Source organism: Canis lupus, chromosome 11, assembly GCF_011100685.1.
Source record: "Canis lupus familiaris isolate Mischka breed German Shepherd chromosome 11, alternate assembly UU_Cfam_GSD_1.0, whole genome shotgun sequence".
NCBI classification, from domain to species: Eukaryota; Metazoa; Chordata; class Mammalia; order Carnivora; family Canidae; genus Canis; species Canis lupus.
This window is the reverse complement of record NC_049232.1, coordinates 64,361,991-64,389,178: the sequence shown is the minus strand read 5'-3', so window position 1 is coordinate 64,389,178 and position 27,188 is coordinate 64,361,991. Positions and strand designations below refer to the sequence as shown.

Below are 27,188 nucleotides of genomic sequence, written 5' to 3'. Positions count from 1 at the left end.
AAATAATAGGGCAAATGGATGGGTGGATGGGGGGGTGGTATATGGAAACTTTCTGTGCTATCTGCTCGTTTTTCTGTAAATCTAAACCTATTAAAAATTAATTACAAAAGTAATGGTAATTAAAAAGATAAAAAAAACAATCTATAGGCCAGGAGAAAATATTTGCAAACCGTATTTCCAGCAAAGGACAAGCATCTAGAATATATAAAGAATTCTCAAAACTGAAGAGTTAAAAAAATTAAAAAACAAAAAACAAAAGACAAACCTGAACAGTTAGAAACAAACAATCCAATTTAAACAATGGACATAAGACAGGAACAGACCTTTCACTAAGAATGATATGCAGTTGGTAGATAAGCACATGAAAAGACACTCACTAGGGTGAATCACTAGCCATTAGGGAAATAAATGCAAATTAAAACCCCCAAAACAACTATCACACATCTACCAGACTGGCTTTTAAGAAAAATTTGTGTCAAAAACTTGATCATTTGTGCATTGCTGATGGAACATAAAACGGTACAGCCGCTCTAAAAAGTAGGTTGGATTCTTATAAAATTGAACATGCAAATTTCATACCACCCAGCAATTATACTTTGGCATTGATCTCAGAGATATCAAAACTCCTCATCATACAAAAACTCATACCCGAGTGTTCATGGCAGCTCTCTTCCTAAGAGTCAGAAACTGGAGACAACCCAGATGTCTCTCAATGGTTGAGTAAACTGGCACATCCATACCCTTGAGTACTACTCAACAAATTTTTTTTTTAATGAACTATTAAAACATGAAACAACTTGGATGAATCTCCAGGGAGTTTTGCTGAGTGAAAAAAAAAAAGCCAATCCTAAATTGTCACAGACTGCGTGATTCCATTTATACAACATTCTTGAAAGGACAAAATGACAGAAATGGAGAACAGATTAGTTAGGGATGAGTGTGTAGAGGGAGTCGGCCGTGGCTACAAAAGGAAAGTGCAAGAGGTCCTCGTGGTGGTGAGACTGTTCCCTATCTCGACCACAGGCACGCCTGTCTTGTGGTTAGGGTGTTATACTGTAGTTTTGCAAGGTGTTGCTATTGGGGCTGGGGGGGGGGGCGGGGAGAACTGGCTAAAGGTACACGGAACCCATCTATATTATTTCTCACAACTGCCCGTGGATCTACATTTACAAGAAAAAAAAAATTAGTTGAAAATGAAGAGCTGGAATGAGAAAGAAATACATCCTCACATCCAGACTACACGTTTAGCCTAATTCAGTCAAGATCTCTATAGGTGGGGGCAGCCTGGGTGGCTCAGCGGTTTAGTGCTGCCTTCAGCCCAGGGTGTGATCCTGGAGACCCAGGATTGAGTCCCACGTAGGGCTCCCTGCATGGAGCCTGCTTCTCCCTCTGCCTGCCTCTCCTCTCTTTCTCTCTCTCATGAATAAATAAATAAAATCTGAAAGAAAAAAAAAAGATCTCTGTGGGTGGGATGAGGTATTGGCATTCATTTTTAAATTTTCCAGGTGATTCCAGTGTGCAACCAAGTCTGAGAGCCAGTACCTTTGCAGCTGTGTGGGGCATGGGGCGTCGGTGCAGAGGCCGGGGAGAGGTTAGGGGTTACACAGATCGCCTCTGTCCCGCTGTGCGGCCTTGGGAAAGCCATTGAACCTCGTTTAACCTCCGGCTCTTGAGCTCCCTGTTCTTTCTTCCCAGCGCTTTTCTGAAGATTGAAGAGAAGATGCAGGTAAGGATTTCATGAATTGTAAAGAGCAACATAAATGTTCCGACCAGCATACAATGTGTGTTGTACGTACGCGCAAATGTGTTTTTAAATATGTACAGAGCACCTGCTGCACGCAGCAGTCCTTATATTTATCGTCTCGTTTAATCTCATCAACAACCTGACAAGGTAGGAACTGTGATTCTGAGTTTTACAGAGAGAAGGAGCCTGAGGCTCATAGAGATACTAACACTCTTGGGGTTAGGAGCACACACAGACTCTGCTGAAGCAAAACTCCCCTGGTCGTGGGTTTGCCAACAGAAGTGGTTATCAGTGTAGTTTAGGTGAAAAAAGTAAGCTCCTACTCTCACTTCCAAGAGACATAAACAAATTCCTGCAAGGACAATTTGGGTTGAATGATCTGATTTGAACAGTTTGAATTTTTTAACTTCATCTTGCCACTATAGATGAAGCTTAAGTGTGAGAGGGAGAAACAGAAGTGGAGAAGGAGAAAGCACCTGGTTCCCCAATGATTTCGCCTAGCAGGAAGTCAGAGGCCTCTGGGGTCACGAACAAACTGGGACATGTGGCGTCCCGTTAGTGAATATTAAATCCCTCTTAATGCCTGTGTGTGATTACAAAGGTAGTTAAGAAAGCACTGAAGTACAGAAAAGCTGACTCTGGCGTCAGACTTCCACAAAATGAAAAGAATGTCAGTGTAAAGGGGAAGGAAGCCAGCATCTTGTTATGTGCTTGTTATAAATTAAATGAATTAAACCACTGGAACATTTGTAAAACTAAGTCTAAGAGAGATCGGTTCAAATAGATCAGAGAACTGAGGCAGTTTTATGTGGAAAAAAAGTCCACATATGCAACTGGAAAGGTCTTGATTGCTGGCGTGCTTTTTGGATTAAGACAATTACTTGATTGACCAGCTATGTGCATATAGAGACCAAATAATTCAAGGTCTTTTACCTCCTTTTTTTTTTTTTTAAAGATATTTATTTGAGAGAGAGCCTAGAGAGAGAGAGAGCAAGAGTGGGGTGAGGGGAAGAGGGAGAAGCAGACTCTCCGCTGAGCAGGGAGCCTGATGGGGGGCTTGATCCCAGGACCCCAGGATCATGACCTGAGCCAAAGGCAGACGCTCAACCACTGAGCCACCCAGGTGTCCCCAGTCTTCTACCTCAAAGGGATTTGGAACAAGGGATCAGTCTCAGTGTTGGCCGGCAGTTTTTCTAATGTTCCTCCAAGAATTTCAAGTTTTACGTGAACCAGCCATCATCTTTCCACCTCTAAGGACATTTGTCCACCCACTTTACTCTCTAGTGATATGTGCTGGTTCCCCAGTGAATTTTTAAAGCTCTGGCTCAATAAATTGAAAGTAACTTACCAGATGAATCTTTGGAGATTGGGGAAGGGGAACATAAAGACAGGAGAATATTTTTGCAGCCTGTTCCTTTTGAAACCAAGGAGGAACCCTCCTAGTGACCCAGGTCTTGGGGAAATGGCCGGATTCAGTACTAGCTTGAAGATGTGGAAGCTGTGAAGAAGTCGGGCATGGCATTGCACTTGGGCATTGGCTGGGGTCTTATTTTCTTAAACTGATGAAATGCTTAAAAAAAAAAAAAAAGTAGGGGCACCTGAATGGCTCAGTTGGTTTAGTGTCTGCCTTCAGCTCAGGTCATGATGTTGAAGAACTGGGATCGAGGCCTGAGTCGGGCTCCCTGCTCAGTGGGGCGTCTGCTTCTCCGTCTCCCTCTGCTTGTGCTCTTTCACTTTCTCTCCTTCAAATAAATAAATAAAATCTTAAAAAAAAAAAAAAAAAGAAGTATGGAAACCCATCTGGCAGTCTCGAGTGAGCTTCCTGGCCTTGGCCTGGGAGATTGGGGTTTCTGCGGGGGCATTCCTCAGTGCAGTATCTAGGCTGCATCTGCTCCTGTCTCCAGTGGATACTTGCCTCTGATCTTCCTGGCTATCGGGGAATACCTGGCTTTTCTCACCTTCTCCATCTTTGTCTGAACTTTCACCTCCCCCTGGTGTTTAGGTTGCCAAATACCATGCTGTTCCTTAGGGAGCAAGTGGTAGCCTTCAATATTTAAAACGATCGAGAGGCACCTGGGTGGCTCAGTGGTTGAGCCTCTGCCTTTGGCTCAGGTCATGATCCTGGGGTCCTGGGATCGAGTCCCACATCGGGCTCCCTGCATGGAGCCTGCTTCTCCCTCTGCCTGTGTCTCTGCCTCTCTGTCTCTTGTGAATAAATAAATAAAAGTAAAAATAAATACATATCATCTTTAAAAAACTATTAAAATCAAGTGAGATAAAGGTTGTATGTTTCTCTATCACTAAGTTAGAAGAGCTAATGTTAGTATCAGTCATCTTTAACCACTGTGCAGCTTTGATTTTCCATCACAAAGCAACTTCCCTGGGACATTCTCTCCTCACAAGCAGCCTAGAATAAAGAGGGGTGGGTGGGTGCGTGGGTCGGTGTTGAACATTATTCTCATTTTAAGGATGACAAAAGTGAGGCTCAGAGACCTGTGGGATTCAGTTATTGTGCACATAGCCCTGTGTCTGGTGCCTTGGGGGGTGTCTAAGGGATATATCATTCTCCATGGGATGGATGGCAAAAACCATCATGGCAAAGTCACCACTCATGAAGCATCTAACTTCAGGTCAATATGGTGACCTGGTCTAGGCTCTGCACCAGCCCCTGGGGGGGGTGGGTCAGTGGGCCATGAGGATGAATAAGCCCTGATGTGAAGCTGCTTATGGTTTCACGGGGGTAGGGTTGTCCGATTTAGCAAGTAATGAGAAAGATGCCCAGTTAAGTCGGAATTCCAGCGAACAGGGACTCATCAGTATAAATACGTCTCCTGTAACTGTATCTGGCAGTATTTTACACGGGGGAAGGTAGAGACTAAAAGTCCCAGACTATTGCAACCAATAGTGGGGACTCTGGGAAGGTTTCTTGGAAGAAGTTAACAGCTGACTTGGGTCTTGAAGGCAGAAGAAGCCGTGGAAAATCTAGTAAAAGGAGGCCCGTAGAGTCTGGCGAGCTTAGGGAATGGGACTATTTATCATTTTGATCCTAGTTTTGTCTTTTATAAATGGGGGGATATATATGTCCCTTATAGGGTTATTGTGGGAACAGAATGAATTTATACTCATGAGGCATTTAGGACGGTGCCTGGCACACAGAGGGTGTCGGATGTGTATCTGCTGCAGTGAGAGGGACGTTGACACCAACGAGGGCAGGAAAGGAAGGGACTTTCCAGAGGTTCCAGTGACTGTAGTCAACTGACCCGAGGAGCAGAGCATCCATCCCCAGCGGGGGTGAGAGGGAAAGGCTGGAGCCTGGGAAGAGGCCACCAAGAGTAGGTTTGGGGGAAAGTGACCAATTCCTTGTGCACCTGTGTTTGGGGGACCCACTCCAGGTGGAGAGACGTGGCTGGAATCTGAGCACAGGCGCCAGCCAGGGAGGGGGGCCAGCAGCAGAGGCCTGGGGGATGACAGATTGGAGGTGAGGAAACCAACGGCATGGATGAAATCACCCCAGGGCTGAACGACAAGTGAAAAAGAGAGCTACAGTCCCATCTCGCCCACGTGCTACTTGCAACATGCAGATTTTTTTTTTAAGATTTTATTTACTAGAGAGAGAGAGAGATCAGGTGAGCACAAGCTGGTGGAGAGAGATCAAGTGAGCACAAGAAGGAGAGACAGGATCTCAAGCAGACTCTCCGCTGAGCAGGGAGCCCCACGTGGGGCTGGATCCCAGGACCCCAGGATCATGACTGGAGCCTAAGGCAGACACTTAACCAGCCCAGCCCAGCCACCCAGGTGCCCCCACACAGATGTTTTAAATATTAAGTGTAATTTATTCTCACTAAGGCGATTCCATAAAAACTAAGGCAACCGTGAAGACCCCCTCCCCACCTCACTCCGAGTTGCAGAGTCGTGGGTGTGGACCTGTGCCGTCTGGGAAAGGATGGCTTTGGTGAGAACTGAGGCCCCTGGAAACGGTGGGAGGAAAGCTCACTTTTTACTTGACACCCCTTTGTGCCTTGCAATTTTTCCTCCAACAAAACGTGCTATCTGTTCAAATGTGATGTATTTATTTATTTAATTTATTTACTTATTCATGAGATACACAAAGAGAGAGAGAGAGAGAGAGAGAGGCAGAGACACAGGCAGAGGGAGAAGCAGGCTCCATGCAGGGAGCCCGACATGGGACTCGATCCCCGGTCTCTAGGATCAGGCCCTGGCCTGAAGGCGGCGCTAAACCGCTGAGCCACCTGGGCTGCCCAAATGAGGTTTTTTTATTTTATTTTATTTTATTTTATTTTATTTTATTTTATTTTATCTTATCTTATCTTATCTTATCTTATTTTATTTTATTTTATTTTATTTATCCCAAATGAGATTTATTTTTAAGAAAAAGAGAAAAGCTAGAAATTTTGGTAGCCAGGTGAGAGCTTGAGAAAGGTGCTCCCAGTTACATTTTGCTCTTTTATTTAGTCATCGCAGAGCAGGGTTTTGTGGAGACCTATGGCTTTGGTCATTTTACCCTGCAAAACAAGTATTTATGCGTCGGGACACCTCATGTCTTGGGTGTGTCCACAGAGTCTCAGCTTAAGGAGATAATATCTCTCCAACCACTGCATCCATTTTTCATTTGTCTTCACACCTACTGTCTCCCTGTCTCTTGAGGACTTGGATTGTGGGACAATAGTCAACACTATGTTAGCATTCCTTTGACATGTGTCTGGGATTGGCCCCAACAAAGGGCCAGCCCTAGGTCCTGGTCCCCAGGAAGTGCATAGGGCCAGTCCCTTTGGAGATCCTGGATTTTCCCACCTCAGGTAATGGACATAGGATAAATGAATGAGAAGGAAAGAGGTATCTCCCCTATAGTTACTGCTGAAGGAAAGAGGTATCTCCCCTATAGTTACTGCTGAGGTGTTCTGAATAAGGAACGGACAAGAAAAGGTCATGGACAACTGGGGGGTTGGAACAAAGAGTCTAGAGATGACCTGGTCAAATATTTTAAATGAGAAAACAGAGGCCCAGGGTTGGGAAGCAACTTGCCCAAGATCACATAGCTGGCGAGTGCAGGAGCTGAGATCATCGTGAGATCCCCGGCCTCTGGTCCTGTGCTCTCTCCACACCACCGGAGATTCTTGTTGAGGAACGTGCAGCTCGGCACATCCAGAACTTCACACTGTGTACCTCCTTGATCCTTTGAGAGTCACTTAAAGAGGAATGGACCTGTCTGTGGTGCCACAGGAGCATACTTTTTGCAGAAACAATGTGACTGTGCTCTCTCTACCAAGAGCAGGAATGAGTCACTTCCAGGAACAGCCGAGCCAGGATCTCTCACCCTCCTGGGGGAGAAGGCCCCTCACATCAAAATACCATTTTCAGAAAACAGCTGGGGGTGCTTCGGGCAGAGCCCTGGCCTGCTCCCTTTTTTGGGGGCCCAGCTTTTCATCAGAGTTAGAGAACCAGAATGGTCAATTATATCTCACTGACGACATCAAGGAAGCTTCCACTAAGTGAGGCCCAATTTAATAGGTGGCAAAGGCTCATGGCTAGACCAAGGACAAGCCAAGTGTTGTTGAAGAAGAGTAAAACAAGAGGAAGGTTGTGGCAGAGGATGGTAGCTGTCTAGCAAAAGAGTCCTCCGCTCTGATAGGATTTGGAGCTGGGCACGTGGCTCTGCGGCACGGAGACTGCGTGCCAGCCTCTCTTGCAGCTACGTGTGGCCGGATGACTAAGTTCAGGCCCATGAGGTATGGGTGGAAGTATTATATGGCATTTCTGGGTCATCTTCAATGAACAAACTGACATCCTGCAGCAGCTTCCCCTCCCTCTTCCCTTTAGCTGGAAGATGAACGTGCCTGTGACTTAGCCGTGTCCATGCAGACAGGGATGATGTCCTTGGTGGGTGATGGAGCAAGAGGATGGAGGGAACCTGGCTTCCTGGATGGCCACATGGTGAAAAGACACTTGCTAACCTGTATGTTGGGACCGTAGCGACAAATCTCCCTCTCTTTTAATCTACTGTATTTGGCGGGGGGTCTTTTAGATGTAGAAGTTTATCCTTTGCTCTGACTTTATTGGGGGAAGCGCAATAGGAAGTGGGTGATGTTTTGAGCAAAACTAGAAGGACTCCAGGCCAGAGCAGGAAGATGTCCCACCCTTTTGGATAATTACTGGACTGGGCATGAATTTCTCTGTAGAGCTTTGGTCTATCACTTTTCCTTTCCTGACAGTTTCCTAAGTAGAAATCAGCTGTCTCACATAACCTTCACAAAAATCCTGTAAAAATCCTGTGAATAGGGGTCCCCCCCATCTTATAGCTGAGAAAACTGAGATCAGGTAAATTGCCCAAGATCATACAGTTTACCTATGCCGGGAATATGATTTGATCTTGGGTCACTGTGACTCCAGGGTCCAGGAGCTTTACTCTGTGGCATGCTGCCCCTCCCAGTAAGCTAGGATTGTTTCTGAAAATAAGTGCTCACTATGCTTTGGTGGTTTTAAAGTAAGTTTATAAATAGAATGGGCTTGGCTGTTTCATGCAGGTAGGGGCTGGCATGAAGCTGTACAGGCTGTACCTAATTTATAAAAATTACCCGACAATTCATTTGCATTCCTGTTGTTTGGAACTGAGATCATGTTTTTTTCCAAAGAACCAATGTGATTCATGGTGACACATACCCAGGCTAGATCCTAGACACCTTTTATAACTCACAGTCTGAGTTCTGGGTCTAGTGAGCAAGGAAAGTCATGATAGTGATGATGCCTTGTGCCCTCCCTGCTCTATGCTTTTATGCCTTCCTTACAAATTGCCACCTCCCCTACATTTCAACCAAATCCCCCAACTGCTCAGTCTAGCTCATTTCACAAAGGAATAAATAAGAAAGCAAGCTGCTTGAACTAATTTACACTAACATGCTTGTTTTCTGAGACAATCTATGCCACTCAGCATGGTGGACTTACAAACATTTGCTTTCTATGCAGTGTATTTTATTACAGTGCAGTTGTAATCTATAAGCATGCTTGGATCAGGTCAAGGAATTAGGTTATATTGTTGACCACAATTCATTCTTTCAGGTGGGTTAAGTTTCAGATGGAAAGGCATAAGCAATGCCTTGGAGAGTAAAGTGGGGAAACAATCTCAAGAGGCCATCAAGTACATAGCTACTTAATTAGTTCAATTGTCAGAAGACTGGATGGCATTTATAGAGTTTGGAAAGCAAAGGGATGATCTGGAAACACAAGAGCTATGTTGTAAATCTGCTTTGTTTCACATCCATCAAAATTTTGTATCCATTCTGGATATTTTAAGCAGGAAGAGATTTTAACACATTAAATCTTACCAAATTTTGCTTACAATATAGTGATGCGTGTTGGGGGAACTGATTCTGGGCCTGTAGGTGTATAGAACACTACAGTAATGACGCACCTGGAAAGCTACGACCTGTTAAGCCTCAAGAACTATTGAGTTCAAGAACCTACCACTGCAGGTTTGAGTTGGGATAAGGCAGTGGGAATCACAAAACTGCTGACATTGTTGACAAGGCCAGTGCTGGTGCCACGGCTGCCTTTGGCATGTAAAAAGCTGAACAGACACTAGTGTCCTGCTGCAGAAAAGCTTGACATCCTCATGATTGTGTTTATCTTTTTTTTTTTTTTTAAAGTAAGCTCTATGCCCAGTGTGGGGCTTGAATTCATAACCCCAAGATCAAGAGTCACATGCTCTACCGACTGAGCCAGCCAGGTGCCCCATGTTTATCTTATTTTTGCCTCACCAAACTCCTAGAAGGGTATCTAATTGGTAAATAAAATCTGCATCTAGAACCTGCAAAGGAAATGTGGAAAGTGTAGTTTTAGCTTCTGGCTTCCCATATAGGAAGGCGCTCTGGATCTACAGAGCCCAGTAGAACTTTCTGTGCACTAGCACAGTTGCCAGATGTGGCCATTGAATACTTGAAATGTGGCTAGGCAATTGGGGAAGTAAATTTAGAAGTTTACATAATTTTAGTCATTTAAATTTAATTTTGGAGAGTCATGTGTGGCTAATATCTAGGGTATTGATCAGTGCAGCTCCAGAAGGAAGATCAGTATCCGTAACACTGATTATAGTCCTTGAGAATCACTGTGGAGGGTAACTCTCATGGCCTCTATTTCCATACCTGTAAAATGAGGATAACTACTTCAGAGAGTAATGTTATAATAAAGTAGCTGGGAAACAACTCATAGTTAGCAATAAATTCAGCACCATGAATACCAGGGGGCTAGGTATTAAGCCCTGGTGGGAAAGATTATCCCGGAGGATGAAGATAAATACACTTGAACTAGGGTCTGGCACAGTAGTCTTGACAACTCAAGAGCTTTCCAAAGTGGACCTTTCTAAGAGAAAGCTGATGATGTGTTCTTGGCTGAATTTGGCTTCTCTCTAATCCAGACCTTTCTCCTGAACTCCATGTCCACGAATCTGTGTAATGGATGGCTTTACCTGGATGCCTGACAGTTACCTCAAATGCAGCACATTTATCCATCCGTCTATCCATCCGTCCATCTATCCAAATGTACACAAACATGTATTACATGCTACCATATATGAAGTAATGAGCTAGACAATAGGAGTGCAATGTTGAACAAAACAGATAATAGCTCTTCCTCAGAACTTCTAGCTTATTAGGAAAGACAAAGAATAACAGGCAGTGGGGTAAGTGGAAACACAGGGTACAATGGGAGTACCTCGGAGGGGTAGCACCAGACCTAGACCAGGAGCTGCCCAGGCTGGTGGAGAAGCCTCCCTGGAGAAGCAGAAGAATTGGATCTAGCCAACAGAGGCTGAGGGGAGCATCAAAAGCAGAGGCCCAGAGGCAGGAAAGAATGCAACACGTTCTAGGAGGCAGAGATGGTCAGTTACCCAGAATATGTAAGGCAGTGTGTAAGATGAGGTAGGTTCAGACAGATGATGCAGGATCTTGAAAGCCAAGCTAATTGGACTTTAACTCAAAAGCCCAGGGGGACCATAGAAAGATTTTAGGCAAGATATTTGCTTTTGGGGAAAAAGCTCTGCCAATGTCAAGGGAATTGTTTCCCTCCCCCAAATTCATATTTTGAAGACTTAACCCCCAATTTGGAGATGAGGTCTTTGGGAGGTAATTAGGTTTTAGGTGAGGTCATGTGGGTGAGGCCCTTATGATGGGACTAGAATCCTTACAAGAAGAGATGCCAGAGAGCTTGCTCTCATTGTCTCTCCCCATCGTATGCGGACCAGCGAGATGGCGGCCTTCTACAAGCCAGGGAGAGGGTCCTCACCAGAAATGGACCATGCCAGCACCTGTGACTTCTAGCCTCTAGACCTCTGAGAACTACATTTCTGTTGTTTAAGCCATTCAGTCTAGGATATTTTTTTATAGTAGCATGAGCTAACTAATTCGAGCCCTCTGGTAGCAGTGTGAACGAATTCTAAGAGAACAAGTCTGGAGCCTGGCGGAAGCAGGAAGTTGTTGATGTAACTGCTATGTGAGAGGAATGAGGGTAGTAGCACACAGATAGTAGGAAAAGGGAAGGAGAGAAGAGTGCAGGTTATGGAGATAAATACAGAATTCTGACTTGGGCAGGGGGAGAATATTTGGTGCGAAGGTAGGGAACATTAGAAGAAAAGTTGGTTTTGAGATGGGGGAATGAGTTCAATTTTGAATGTGATAGCAATGCATATGACTTGTTGGACCTTTCCTGCACTATGTCTAGAAACTTCATTTGATCAACAGGTTTCTCTAGTGTTCTTTTAGGGAGATGAGTCAAGAATGGAAAGATTAATAACTGCTTTTGAAGGTTTTGGGGGAACAGACCTTGTGGTAGGCAGCATCACGGTCCCCCCAAAAATGTCTACACCCTAATTCCAAGAATCTGTGAGTGTCACTTTACATGACAAAAGGGTTTTATAGATGTGATTAAATGATGGGAAGATCATCCTGGATTAGCTGGATGGGCCCAATCTAATCGGAGAGTCATCAGTAATGGAGAACCTTTCCTGGCTGGGTTGGAGAGAAAAGGTGGAAGAGAAGAAAGAAGAGTTAAACCCTCCATTGTTGGTTTGAAGAGGGAGGAAGGGGAGGAAGCCAAGGAATGTGGTAGCCTCTGGAAGCTGGGAATGAGTCTCAGTTGAAAGCCAGCAAAGAAATGGGGATCTCAGTACTACAACCACGAGAAGCTAGCTGATTTCTGCCAACATTACCCAACGAACAGGAAACAGGGTCTTGTCTAACATCTCCAGAAAGAAATGCAGCCGGATAATACCTGGATTAGTCTAGTGAAATCTGTACTGGATTGGTGGCCTGCAGACCTATAAGGTAATAATACATTTGTGTGGTTTTAAGTTCCTACATTGGTGATAATTTGTTAGGGGAGCATAACAAAACAAGTACTGGCCCTCACCTGCAGAGTCGGTAGGCACACCAGTTTGTGTCTAGTTAGGAGCTTAAGCCACACTAGGATTTTAAGCAAATTTTGAAAGAATTGTTAACTAGTAAAAGGTGATTAGTAAATAAGAGTAAAAGAGAGCTTTAAAGCTTATAGAAATAGCAAATGTAGGGAGCAGCCAGCAGGGCAGAGAGAGGGTACCCAAGGGAGGAACAAACTTGGCTAGGTCTTGCAAGGGGTGGAATTGATCGGGATTGTTTAATTTATGGCATAATGGCTTTGGATCAATGGGCACAACAACGCGAAGATCTTGCAGCAAACCTTGACCAATGATAATATTTAGTCCTGATAAGTAAATCATTTTAGTCATTTAGCACTCCATCTTCTAGGAGTAATGCATTTCCTGGAATGAACAGTTACATTAGTTTTATTGTTTAGCATAATGATAGAAAAATATGCAGGTCCAAAAAAAAAAAAAAAAAAGAAAGAAAAATATGCAGGTCCCAGTATTATTTTAATACAGGTACAGACAATGCGTTAGTTTCAATTTTCATTACTTTGCTATTCTTAGGGGAGGAAGAGATGCTCTCATGGTTCATTTGTGTTTCATGGGTGAGCTGAAAAGTTTCCATATACGGTTCTGTGTGAACGGCTGTGAATTAATCCTCTTTTTCTCATTGGTTTGTAAGAACATCGCATAAAATAAGGGTGTTCTTTGTTATTGGAGTTCTGATTTTTCCCAGTTGGTCATTTGTTTTTGACTTTGTTTTTGCCTCTTATTTTAATATAAAAATATTAAACCTATTTACTTTGTCCCATGAATCAGTTCTTTTGTGGGTTCAGGTTATGCTTTAAAATGTCTTTCCATACATACCAGATTGTTAACTGCGCCAACTTCCACAGAGCGGGGGTGTATAGGGATGAGAATGCTTCCACTTTGGGATTTATACATTTATGTGTTGTTTGAACTTATTATAAAAAGCATGCTCTGCTATTACACTTTTAAAATATTTTTAAAACATAGAAATGCTTTTTCACACTCCTAAGCTTCTAGAGCTTTTTATGTTTTATATGTTTAAAAAAAGGCATAAAAAGCTCCTGGGTGGCTCAGTTGGTTAAGCATCTGACTCTAGATTTCAGTTCAGGTTGTGTTTTCAGGGTCATGAGATCCAGTGCCCTGTTGGGCTCCACCCTCAGTGGGGACTCTACTTGAGATTCTCTCTCCCTCTCCCTCTGCCCCACCCCCATTTATGCTCTCTAAATAAATAATAATAGAATCTTTTAAAAAATACTTATTTAAGGAGCCAATTATAGCCAGTTTTTCCTCCCAAACACCTACACAATTGCCCCAACTCTGTTGAACATCCCATCTTTACTCCCCGATTTGCCATGCTATTGTTACAAGATGCTAAATTTCCATACACAGTTGGGACAATTTATGGACTATTCACACCCACATTCCTATATATTTCTGTGTCAATACCATATAGTTTTATTTACTGTAACTTTATTAAAATATTTTAATACCTTTGGGACACTTGCCCCCCTCATGACTATTATTTTTCAGGATATCTCTGACCATGTTCCTATGTTTTCTTCTTTTTTTTTTCTTCTTTTTATATTAATTTTAATAATATTTGACTCAAATCACCACGAAATCATGTTGGTGTTTTCATTATAATTGTAATCCTTTATAGATTTAGGGGAAACTGGCATCTTTATAATACTGTATCTTTCCATCCTACAATAATGTATACCTTCCTCTCCTCAAACAAATTTTCTCTTCTTTAAGTCCCTAAGTAGAATTTAGGAAACTCGTGATTTTGTGAATTTATTTTTTTACTTAGCTACTTTTGTTATTTTGTTTTATCGGCTCTCTTGGCTTTTCTAATTTTCTGGGTCTCCGCTTTAGGCATAGTTCATAGACAGCATAGATTGTGGTTTCATTTTTGGACTCAATCCGAGTTTTTCATTTTTTTAAGGATTTTATTCCTTTCATGTAGGGCTGTATCACAGATGTTTGTTCTGCTTCTGCATTCTTATTTAAAAAACTCTTAGCCTGTTTGGGCCACTATAACACAAATACCATAGCCTGGGTGACTTAAAAACATTTATTTCTCACAGTGTTAGAGGCTGGGAAGTCCAAGATCAAGGCACTAGCAGATTGGGTGCCTGGCTAGAGCCTGCTTCCTGGTTCATAGACAGCTGTTTTCTACCTGTGTCCTCACATGGGGGAAAAGAGAGATCAGAATAAGCTCTCTTGACTCTTATAAGGGTTAGGGTTAGGATGAGGGCTCTACCCTTATGACCTCATCTAATCCTATGCACCTCCTAAAAGCTCTGCTTCCTAATTTGGGAGTTTTGACATAAATTTTGAGGGTGACACAAACATTCGGTCCTTAACGTAGTTTGAATTTTCTTCTTACGGCCTTTCTTGGTCGTCTACCTCAACACTGCCATCGAGACAAGTTCAGTTACTTTTTGTTTCTGTTTCTTTTTTGTTGTTGTTCAAGTAGTTAAAATATTTACTTTTATATCTCTTCAAATATACGTTTTTGTTTTGATCTTCTGAGCTCTGTCCCAGACTATTAGCATACATTATTATTTCTATATTATACATAAAGGACACCAAAATGGGGTGACCTGTTGGTCTAAAATTTCGAAGTCCTACTAATCTTTTTCTAGTGAATAGCTCTCATATTCTGAGCACTCACTATGGACCAGGCATTTCACATGTTATCTCATTTAATCTGTAGATTATTTCTAGGACATGGGTATTATTATTCCCATTTTCATGTGAGGAAATCAAGTCTTAAAATATCTAATAGATGCTCAGCTTCAAACAGTCGTGGATTTGAACCATAGTCTTTCTAGTTTCTGCTCTTTCCTGTTATTCACATTCTTTCATCCTGAGGGAAGAAATAAAAGCCAGGCTATCGTCTCTGTTTCTAGTGATGAATCAAAGGAAAAGGTTGGAAACGTGACTTCTCTTAAGTATTATTTACTTTTGACTTTTGAACTATGTGTTTTGTTTTTTTCTGAAGACTAAAATCAGTAGTGAAAAGAAAGCTACCCCTAAAATTGAAAATAAATTGAAATTAATAACTTTAACTCTTGGGGATCCCTGGGTGGCTCAGCGGTTCAGTGCCTGCCTTTGGCTCAGGGCATGATCCTGGGGTCCCGGGATCGAGTCCCGCATCGAGCTCCCTGCATGAAGCCTGCTTCTCCCTCTGCCTGTGTCTCTGCCTCTCTCTCTCTCTGTGTGTCCATCATGAATAAATAAATAAAATCTTTAAATAACCTTAACTCTTTATCAAATTGGTTACATAACCACACAGCGAAAAGAATTCTTTCTAGTGACTTTGCTATATGTTCTTCTGGTATACTTTCTTGGTAAGGTATATTCTAAGGAAAAAAGACCAGCGAGTAATTGCAAACTTCACTTAATAGTTTTATTTTTAGAAGTAATATTTGTATTATAATCTTTTTTTTTTAATTTTTTTTTAAAAATTTATTTATGATAGGCACACAGTGAGAGAGAGAGAGGCAGAGACACAGGCAGAGGGAGAAGCAGGCTCCATGCACCGGGAGCCCGATGTGGGATTCGATCCCGGGTCTCCAGGATCGCGCCCTGGGCCAAAGGCAGGCGCCAAACCGCTGTGCCACCCAGGGATCCCTGTATTATAATCTTGAAACATATAATTTTATATATTAGGAAAGAACAACTAAAAATGTTAAGATCCAAACTTCTCATTGTGAGGGAAAGCGGATACACATAAAAATTAAAGTAAAAGTCCTGTATTAAATTTGATATATTAATATCAGCTCAAGGTTTGTATATTTTTACTTTCTCTGTTCACTGAAAGGACTGAAAAGCAACAATATCCCAGTAGCCATGTTAACTAAGCATCTATCCTTCATGCTTGTTTTTAGCTGCCAGTTTTGGCAAAGCCTCATCATTTGGGTGGGAGAGGACTGGCTGCCCCAGGCTAAGTCTGTTTTCAGGCAAGGAAATAAGCCAGAGCTTAGTTCAGCAGCTGGGGATTTTAAAGTTCTTTGCCAGGAATGAGGTCTTCTCCAGTCCTCTTCATCATCTTTTTGTGAAGGCTACATTGCTCACTAATGCTTTTATGTGAAAGTGGACTCTTTTGGGTAAACATGAAGGCGGAGCTGTATCCTATGTCTGGATTAATGCTGGGTAGGAATTTGGAGTTGAGAACAGGAAATCCTGAGAATTGAAAATCCCCAGGAATTAGCAAAAACTCCTGAAAGAACTTCAGATTTTGAAAGGCTATATAATGGGTAGGATCAAAGCTGAGATGACCAAGGGGGACAACCCAGCTAATATCTGGGTTGGAGGAGGCATAAGTGTATTTATGATATGAAGAAAGGATGGAATTGGTAAAATACTGAGGCCCAGAGAGAGATGAAAGGATTTAGAAGGCCCAGGGAGAGGTGAATAGATCTACTAGTCTGGATGCTGTAGGGAGGGATTGTGGGTTCACCTTCCTCTTTAAGGACCCCCTTCCACCTCAAAAACACCGTCACTTCCATAACTCCACGTGGGTGACCTGGAAGTCTAGTCTAGAGGGTATATTCTCAGTGTCAGCTCTTTGAGGCTTCTGTGCACTTCAGATAAACTCTGCTTTCAGATGCTTCTCAGTGAGCCTTGGGGCACTAGTTCCATTTTATATTTTCTGTGAGTGTGGGGTTCCTTGTTCTGTTTCTCCACTATTTAAAGAGGAATCAGAATTTACTAACATTTAGGGAAAAAAGACATGTCAATTTAGCAAAAGAATCTTAAGGCCGGCCCCCAGCAGAGACGAACCTTGTCTTCTACTTGCCTAGATTAGTTATGTTGATACAAGAGCCACCTGAGAGGGAAACTCTCAGGAAAGAGTAGAATATTGATGAGGGTACAGGGTAGGGGTAGGACTGGGAACTGGGGTTTATACTGGAAGCTCACAGACCCCCTATCTGGGTGTGGTAGAGGGCTCCATGATAGAACCCTGACAACAGTGAGTCACCGGCCACAGATTGGATTATTAAGAGAGTTCAGGAAAGTCCCTCGACTCTATTCATCAGTCAAGAACCCAATTCAGGTCTATCTCTGGGCCAAGGGTCCCCTTTGCATTAGGGCTGATAGGAAGAACAATGCTCCTAACCTTTGAAAGCCTTGAATCAGACGCCGGAGCCCAAGTTCGATCATCAGGGTCAAGCCTTATGTGAAGGAGTACACCTGAGCTTGCTGTTCAGGGACATTTGTGTCCTTTATCTGAAGAGGATAGAGACTGAACAATCAATTGAGCATGACTACAGAAAACTCTTCTTGAAATTTTTGCAGAAGGAAAAGTGGTCAATATTTTATCCGCCTTACCGTGAAGTACGGGGATGGATCCCAGGGCTCTATTAATATAGAAAACCAGATCATCCATGAATAATGAATAATGAATGTGTGCAGCTAACCTCAAGAGAAGAGAAGGAAAATTTGGCCCCAGCCACTCACTCTAGTCTCTTAAGATCAGTGCAGAGTCAAAAAGAGGAACAAAGGTGTAGCACTAAAAGGCAAGGTTTGGTCTCGTCAACCGTGGGATGCCCAAGGTTTAGCCTTAATCTCACCTAACCAGGTGACCCAGGTCCACAATCTCTGAGGAGGGCAGTTCCTAGAGCAAGTCCCTGTTAGAAAACAGAGCGCTGAGAGGGGAGGTTCACAGCAAGCATTCCCTGTTCTGCTGGGGATCTGGCCCACGGGGGAGCCGTGTGAGGTCCACTAGAACCACTGTTTGTTCTGGAGGCAGAAATCCCAGGTCCTGGTTGGGGACAAGCTATCTGACTTCCCCAAGCTTCAGTTTCCTACTCTGAGGTGTCACCTGGTCTCCGTACCTCACAGGGTTGTTGTGAGGATCGCACAAGATAATGTCTGGGAAAGGCCTTCCTATTCCTGTCACGGACTACTTTACCTTGTGCACTCATCTGGGGGCTCCCAGAGTCTTAGTCTGCCAAGAGTGTGTCACAAAGGATCATTCCGCTCAGACTCCTAAAATATCACTTTGCTCTTCTCTTCACCGTAAGTAATCCAAGCTCTTGCTCAGATTGGAGGGGATGACTGGAAGAATCTGATGAAGCACAGGACAAGTTTTTCCAAGGAACAGGAGAGGACTCTCTCTTCCCTCTTTCCTGTGTCCCTCTTCCTAGGATGATTATGCAGTGGCAGGGCCCAGTGCAACCTGGGGTTGATGTTGGCTCGGAAGCCTCTAGGGAAGGGAATGGGAAAGCAAGCCTTGGTGTGAGGAATGAGGAAAACATTGTGAAGTCTGGTATGTGTGTGTGTGTGTGTGTGTGGGGGGGACATAGTGTGTTTCCAGGCCCTCTACCAGGGCCCTCTACCAGGCCCTCATCCCAGCTCACTGACTTTAGGTTAATTCTCTCGTCTTCTACAGCCATTTGGACAAGCTCCCCATTATAGGCAGTTTGTGCCAACCATTTTATCAAGATCCCCCACTGTGAGTTGTGCGATGTGGTGGCCATGGAAGCTGACATTCTGCTGTTTGGGGAGCCTGTGGAAGATGCTGCTGCCGCCTTAGAGCCACACAACTGCCACCATTCCTCTGAGGGAGTTAGCTCAATCTCTGCCTTCAACCTCTCACTGACCCTTGGAAGACCTATAACTGACTCCTCAGCCCCTTTACCTCTGGTTTCCACCTTCTCTGCAGTCTGGATTCTGCAGACACCCAAGTTCCAGACCCTCTGCAGACTCCATAACACTGGCTTCCATATTCTCTGTGGACTCTCCAGAAGCATGTTGATCTCTGCTACTTCTTTGCCTAAGTACTCTTTGGGGCCCATCTTCCCTCAGTGGCCTCTGACCATCTGTTTTCACTGTGTCCCATTTTCTCAAAACACCTCCTTGTCACTCATTTTACTATCACTGCTGGCTTTCTTTTTGTGAAAACCTGGGTGGAAAAGCTAATTTTCAACAAAAGGCTTCTGAGCATTGTTTTGTTTAGAACCCCAAACTTTCCCTTCCATGCATGAGGTGACAGGGGTTTTAGAATTCTCTTTGACCTGTTATCCTATTTTTTCACCCCCAGCTCACTTCTTGGTGGAGTCTTATCTCCTAGGAAATAATTTGATTAATTCCATGCTATTGATAGCAAAGGAAGTTGGATGGCACCCAAAGAAAAGTAAGTACAAACCCAGCAGACAGTGTAATTGCGTGTTGTAGCCACATCATAAACAAAGTGCAGCCTGGCCTTGGACTCATACGGAGGAGTGACTAAGGTAAAATAAAAACAAACAAAAAAAAGTATGAAAGATAAAGACCCTGGAGTTACTATGGTTAATAGGTAAGAAGGGTCAACAATTTAAACCTTAACTCTGCAGAGAGGGAAGAACAAAGGAGCAAAAATATATAGAGATGAAGGCACCGTGGTGGGTGGTTCTGATGGTCTCATCTGGTGGATCTTGAAGGATGGTGACACTTGCGGCAGTCACCACTGTGGTCCCAATGGTCTTGCGTGGAAGGGGCAACTTCCTGCCCTTGTCTGTTTTGGAATGAATCCTCAGATGTCGCTGTTAGAGGTCTCAGGACAGCCTCCCAGGGACTCGGTGCGGTTTATGTCTTCTGACTTGGGAGGCACAAGTTTACTGTTGTGTTAGTTGTTAACAGTACTTGGTAAGGGCCTTCTCACTGAGGTTCAGGTGCAGTTTTTCTTTGCTGTCTCATCTTGTAACTTAAAGAAAAGAAAATTTGGGTCACTAGTCAAGTGAATGATAAGACAGAGACTTAATGGAATATTTTGGTGATTCCAAAGAGAACCCTGTGACCTAGGCCCAAAACACCCTGGGGCATTTTATGGAAAGGGAACCCTAATTTTATTCTTTTTGTGTACTGTCCGTGTTACAATTTGTAGTAAGGTATTTAGAAGCCTGTTGCTGTGAATACACCCATCAATGTGGAATATATCCTTGAAATTGTCTTTTTGTCATTTATAGAATTAAAGTTTATGAGTGTATCTTTATATGTTTATGTAGGCATACAGAATATGTATATATAATAAAGTTAATTTTAACCTTAAGACATGATTTAGCTTAGAATATAAAAACAAATGTATATGTTACAGCGAATTACCGTTTAATAAAATAAAAATTCCTTGGGCACCTGGGTATCTCAGTTGGTTAAGCATCTGCCTTTGGGCTTGAGCCCCCAGGAGGGCTTCTGGCTCAGTGGGGAGCATGCTTCTCCCTCTCCCTCGGCCCCTCCCCATGCTTGTGCCTGTTTTCTCTCTCTCTCTCTCTCTCTCTCTCTCTCATAAATAAAATCTGAAAAAAATTCCTTAACAGATAAACCATATTCATGATCTTATATACACATTCATATTTTCTATAATTTTCATACTAAATATATAGTCTTAATCATTTTTATTTCCAACTACATTTAATCAAGGTGACCAACTTTTGTTTTCTCCAGACACAAGGACAACTAAAAGGTAAGAAAGCAAGAATTGACCAGATTTTTATGAGTACGCATTTCAGATTATCTTTTACACTTTCAGGAGGAAGAATAAAAACACTGTCCAAAGGCACTTACATTGTCTATTAATCTGCAGTCCTTATGTAATGTATATGAACAAGGATAAATTAAAACTGTTATATATATTTTATATATATTTAAAAGCTTAGAAACTGCTCAGGTATCCAAATGTTATATATCAAGTAATGCAACATTTTCTAAAGTCTTACCGTTTTGCCTAAGTATTTAGAAATTACAATTTTAGCCAAAACATTAAATCTTTATGATTCATAGTACTGTAAGAATTTTACAAGATCACAACCCTTTAAAAGACATCTGTCCTATGATTTCACTTAAACACAATTTCGTATTTTATAATCTTAAAAAGTTTGCTTCAACAATGATTCTTTTCTTGTCCCATAAAACCAATATACAAAATTTAGAAAGTTTAAATCCTGAAGTTTTATTCTTAGTTTCATATAAACTAGAATATTGCCTTAGCATTAATATATAATAAAACCAGAGCAGTAACTTTATGTAATAAACCAAAGCACTATAAACACAGAGTTGTCTTTAATCAATATGATTAACTCATTCCAATTTGCCCAAAATTAATTTATGAGAAAATTACACGATACTCAAAAAAATATATACTTTATAAACTTTGTATTAACGAAACAAAATTCAAATTATCTTAAAGTCTTATTTAAAAGCTCTTAGACTGAAGCTAAGATCTCTCATTGCTACAGTAATGAAGGCTATTATTTAAATACATTTGTCTACATTTTATAATGCACAATAGTTTACTGTCATTTTTATTTTTTCTTACATATTTTTGACTACTTAGTATGCAAAATAATGACAATGATTTTTTTTTTCTGAGCAGTTGATCTTTTAGAATTTCCTAAGTGAGGGAAAAACCGAAGAGGATAGGATAACAACAAAGTTGAATAGCTTTAGACAAATATGAAATTATCAGTGTAAAGGTTATCTCTGTCTGTAAGGAGAAGGGAGAAACTTTAGATGCAGGAAAACCTTTTTCATATATACTAGACACCGAAGACAAAGGCATTACAGGTTTAAACAGTAAGTCAAGCCCTTGACAATTTTATCAAGCCATACAATTAAAAGCCAGTGTTTATTAATCCCTACAGAGTGGAAACAGAGGGGAACTCTACATTAATCACAGTGATCGCTCTGCTCTCTTTTAGACCAGTTATACAATCTCCTCTTGAGAGTTTCTGTTCCCTTTTTACCTGAGGCATTTCTCAAATGAACATTCTTGTTCCTGTCAAAGTTCCCCAAGTGGCCACTATAGTTCTAGTTTATCCTCAGTGAAGTTATGCCAGGTGCTAGCACAAGCTTATTAGCAGACAAGCCCAAGAGAGATTTTTGGACTGTTGATCAGAGGTAAAATATCACTTGCGTTTTAAGTCCTCAGCCCTAAGGTTAGGCTGCTTCTACGTGCTGGCCTGGGAAATCGGCAGCCACCTGGCTCACAGAATGCGTGGAGAGATCTTTCCCAAAGCCAATTTCTCACACCCAGAGAAGACTGGAGAAAGTTCTCTTGGGCAAGCAGAAGATGGCAGACAAATAGAAGGCAGTCGATGGTGTTAAAAGCCAAACTTCACCAGGGGATACTCAGGTCTGATCGAGAAACCAAAAATTCCAGCAGACAAATATTAAACTGGTTATATCTTTGGTTCTCCAATATCAGAATCGAAATTCAGTATAAAACCACGCAATTCAAGACAGGGAGACCGCCAGTGTCTTGAGATTTAAGGAGTCTCAGATATGCACATTATTAGTGAGTCGCAGGGGCCAATGCTCAGTAGGGAGAGTTCTGACCAAATATCAAGAGAACCTCCAAATGTCTTAATCAGGGCACCAGGAGCAAAGTTGTAGTCGACAAAGTCAGGTTTATTGGCTCATTGCAATGATGGAGGTCACACACCAGAGGAACCATGGGGTGTGTTACCAAGGAAGGGAAAAGGTATGAAACAGTTTTGAAGAACGGGTGGCATTTAGGTGAGATTTATACAAAACAGTATTTTGATAAGTTAAAGCAAAGGAGGACTCTGTGTAAAAGGGGCAATGTGAGGTCTGGGTGGTGAAATGGGACACAGGTCTCCTTTTCTTTGAAATTACAAATTAAGATAAACATGGAATGTTGTACACCCAAACCTCTACTCTGAATCTGTACCTGGGTTGGATATCTAGGTTGCTGCTCTGTGTCAAAGTGAATTAGATCCTGTAGACAAGAGCAGGATGTTTTGTTCTTATTGAAATTATTTCAAAAGTCAAGTTTCTGATAAACTATAACGATAGAAAGCAAGATTTCTCAGTAACAAAGTAATAGTCATGCTACTGAATGTCTGTAGGACAGTTTACAGCTGCAGTGTTTCCTGGGGAGAAAGAGAATTTTCTGCTAACTTTGCAGCTGGCTTTATCTGTGTCCTGTGTCTGTTTTCCCAGCTTGATGAATGGCATGGTAGATTTTCAGTTTCTCAGGCCAAACTAATTTTCACTTTCTCAACATGTAACTCAGTCTCTTGTTTTACCAGCTTGTGGAACTTGCCAGAAAGAAGTCGTGGTGGCATGGGACCTTTTCTGCAAGTGATTAATCTCTTCCCTTCTTTTCTGTTTCCCAGCTTCCTAGGATGGGGTGTGTGATTTTGGGGTCCCAGCGCAGCTTGGGGTTGTTCCTGAAGGATGAGAAACTCATAGGGAACAGAATGAGAAAGCAAACCTTGGGCTGGTGAATTAAAGGTGTACAGGTTTCCCCCACTATCCAAAGTAGTGTGTTCCTATGAAAACGTCATAAGCCAAAAAAAAAAAAAAAAAGTCATAAAGCAAAGAAGCATTACCATTAATTTATATAGAAAATGATTCGAGTGCTTCCAGACCACCCAAAAAACGCCTTAGGCTTTTCTTTTTTCTTTTTTTTTTCCTTAGGCTTTTCTGATACTGTAGGGCACATCTTGCTAACGGAGGCACAAAACAAATCAAGATCAAGCACAGAGGCTCACAGACTCAGCTCAGAGCTCTGGCGGCTTGATGCTGAGATGCTGAGTGTAGTTCTGGGGAAGCTTGGTGGGGCGCCTCTGGCTGCCACCACTGCTGCTTGGGGGGCACCCTGAACACAAATGCTGAACGCTATATTCACTGTTCTATTTTTTTTTTTTTTTTTTTTGGTAAAAGCAAAAATTCTCTTTGGATTTCTTGCGGGGAGCAAAAACAGGTGATAGCGTAGGTCTGTCATACAAGCGAGGCTGTATAACACAAACTTTCAAAAGGCGGGGGTGGGGTGGCATCTGGAACTACCTGAGTGTTAGGGGGCAGATGAAGCGAGTGAACACCTGCAAAGCGCTTACCAGGGTGTGTGCATGGGGTAGGAGGGCAATATGGGTTGGTATTCGAAAAAAGGGCTCACGGCAACACACTTTGTGCTTTTCATCTTTTGTTGTGAAGGTGAAAATCCTCTTCGGATTTCTTTCAGCCAGCAAGAACAGGACCTAAAGGAGGTCTTTGTAAAAGCAAAGTGGTGTTACATGAACTTTGGATAAGCCAGGGCAGAGGCGTACCGGTGTTGTGAGTCTCGGATGTGGGGGGACGGGCAGGGCAGCATGCCTCAGGTGTCCTCACCCTCTCCAGCCTCTCTTGTTCCTATTCTTTTTTTTTTTTTTTTAAGATTTTTTATTTATTTATTCATGAGAGACACACACACACACACACACAGAGGCAGAGACACAGGCAGAGGGAGAAGCAGGCTCCATGCAGGGGGTCCGATGTGGGACTCGATCCTGGGTCTCCAGGATCAAGCCCTGGGCTGCAGGCAGCACTAAACTGCTGCACCACCGGGGCTGCCCTTGTGTTCCCTATTCTGTTCCTGGTTTTAGTTAAGGGCGCAGGGAGGGTTGGGAGAGCATCAGGGTGGAGGGGGACCTCCTGTGTTCAGCGGGCCTGTGAAAGGTGCTGCCCTGTTAGTGTCTGCAGCTCCTCTACTTGAGCCTCTGTAACTCTGGCCTCCACTCTTTTACCAGACCTTCTCGAAAACCCATTACCAGCCCTGGCTGAGCCTGTTTAGTTCTGACCTATTTCTCAGCCTTTCTTTCTAGGACCCGGGCGAGTCCCGTCGACTCTTGCAACGTTCCTAGCTTGTGTCTGCCTCTGCTCCCACAGAGCCTGTTTTCTTCTCATTGTGCCCTGCCCTTCCCAGTGGGACCCACTCCCTTATCCCTCCTTTCACCCTATTATTGCCACGAGAGGTTCTCCCACATTCTCACTCATCTCTTTCTCCACTCCTATTGATGGCTTTGTCTCCTGGGCCTGGGAGTCCTCCTTGCCTTGGTCTCGCCTAATCCTTCACTGTCCTTCCTCCACCTCCACTACCAGCATCCTCATTTTTCCTCCGCAAGAGCTCTCTGCCTCCACTCATCCCCCAGGTCCCCTTATTCAGTCTCATCACTGGGCGCCGGATCCCTTTTTGCCTCTGGAGCTACAATCATAACAGACTATCTTCGACTCCCTTTCTTCTCTCTCCTGGAACGACACACTCAGATATGAGATACTCTTCCCCAACCAGATCCTCCCCTTCACATGATGCTACCCTCTCTCTCTCTCTCTCTCTCTTTTTTTTTTTTGATGCTACCCTATCTGTAAGGAGTCCAGACTCTCATCTCTCACCGAAACCCCATCCACTCTGTGAATCCTACTGATTCATTTGCCTGTCACCCCCTCCACCGACTGTCTCTGCCCCACCATTGCCAGACTCAGTTTGGCTCTGTTTCAATTTTACGGAACATTGTTCCAGAGGCCCTTTTGTCTGGCTTCTTCTGTTGCAACAGCCTCAAGCACAGACTGCTCAAAAAAACTTGCCCCTATCAACCTTCTGGTGGCAGGTGTCTGCTGAGGACTTGGTTTCCCCTACCTTCTCATACTGTGGCTTCCAGCAGGAGTTTTTTTTCCTATCAGGTTCCTTCTCTGGGGAGATCCTGTAACCAGATAGGTGGATGCAGGTAGACATGCTTTCCTCAACTCTACTGTCTGGAAGCTCCTGGAGATACAAGTCACAAAGAATGTTGATTTCCAGATTTGGAAGGAGAAAGAAGAGGGGATCATTTCTAGAACAAAAGAGGGCAGATTACCAATTCTGTTGCTGATAAGCATCCCTTATGGTTGTGCACTACTCCACAGCCCTCTGACTCTTCCGGAGATAGGAAGGCGAAGCACGGAAATTGGATAGTCTGTAGGAGCTTACAAATCCCCAAACCTTTAGACTCTGCAGCAGAAATGTAAGCTAGCTCTTCTGGGGTCCCCGCTCTGCACAGCAAGTTCCTGCTGGCCACTCTCCTGTTCTTTAAAAACTTTAAGACCTGCCAGTCTCCCTTTCAAACTTATATGATCTCTAATGCCCTCCTTCTGCAATCCAAAGGCAGGTAACCAATCCCCAGACCTTTTCCTTACCCTAAGCCCTAGCCCCAGGTGTTGGGGGAATGTCCGAGAGAGAAAGAACTTACCAAAGGAGGTTGGTATCGTCTCAAAGTCGAGTTTCCACTTTAGGAATATGATGATGGAGATGAGTTTAGGAATGAATCGGAATTCTTTCACGGATTAAACAGTTGAGGGAGATATAGTCAAGGCCAAAGCATCCCTAGTTCCGGAGTAGACCAGGTTAGTAGAAGCCCTGTGTGTCCATAAGCTTCAGGCTCCAAGGAAGAGCCAGAAGAATGTAGCCCCAAAGGATGAGAGGACCTCACGAGATCCAAGGCATAAATGCATCAAACAAGGGAGGTGGGATTAGGGACATACCAAGCCAAACAGTCACCCTCCCAGCCCAGGGACTTAGGTGACACCCTAATGAGCAAGACCCATGGTTTTTGCCCCAGCTGGAATACACTTCTCCAAAAAGTTCACTTGGGAGCAAAGGACGAGATGCTTAATTCAGTGGCTTTGTCCCAGGACACAGGTTAAGGGCAAGAGGGTCGCTTGCAAAAAACTCCATCACCCGTGCATCGTCCACATCCAGTTGAAACCAGAGGAGTCTGGGTTAAGTATCATCGTCATCTTTCCAAGCATTTGGGACACAATTAGTGAGAAAACCAAAACGGCCTGCCCTGGGGTTTACGTCTTGGTCCCTGAGTCGGCTTCCTCTCCAGCTACTCAAAACTGTCAAGCCTCCTTCATTTTCCCCGAGCTCTTTCACCCTGCCCCTCCCCGACAGCTTTGCCGCGTGGCCCGCAAGCCGCCTTCAGATGGGGGCTTTTCGTCATCGCATCTTCAAAGCCGTCGCGCCCCAGCCTCCTTTCCTCCTCCGAACTGCTGCGCCAAGCGGGGTCCTTCGGGGGTCCCTCCTCGACCCTCCCGGAGAGGCGCCGGGGCTCTCACCGCCGCCATCACAACTCTGGTCACACTGCGTTGTGACTTGGGGCGACTGTCCAGCACCTTCGAGCTTCCCTGAGGGGCCCCCTCTCTCCCTCACCGCAGGCCTGGGGTGTGGCACCCACCCAGGTAACGGTCAGCGATAACGGA

General features: G+C 43.4%; 1 long non-coding RNA gene across 7 annotated transcripts; it reads right to left on the bottom strand.

Annotated features, from left to right (window-relative positions):
• Positions 1–823: 823 nt before the first annotated feature.
• On the bottom strand, positions 824–27,188 carry LOC111098124. Of its 7 annotated transcripts, XR_005367129.1 has the most exons (5): positions 26,177–27,187; positions 25,588–25,713; positions 18,106–19,878; positions 17,523–17,551; positions 15,749–17,420 (listed from the first exon to the last, which is right to left on the bottom strand). It is a non-coding gene; the product is annotated as an uncharacterized LOC111098124 (long non-coding RNA). The 7 variants fall into 7 exon arrangements; XR_005367128.1 differs by adding an exon at positions 824–1,702 and having other exon boundaries at positions 17,311–19,878; positions 26,177–27,188; XR_005367127.1 differs by adding an exon at positions 13,770–15,054 and having other exon boundaries at positions 17,311–19,878; positions 26,177–27,188.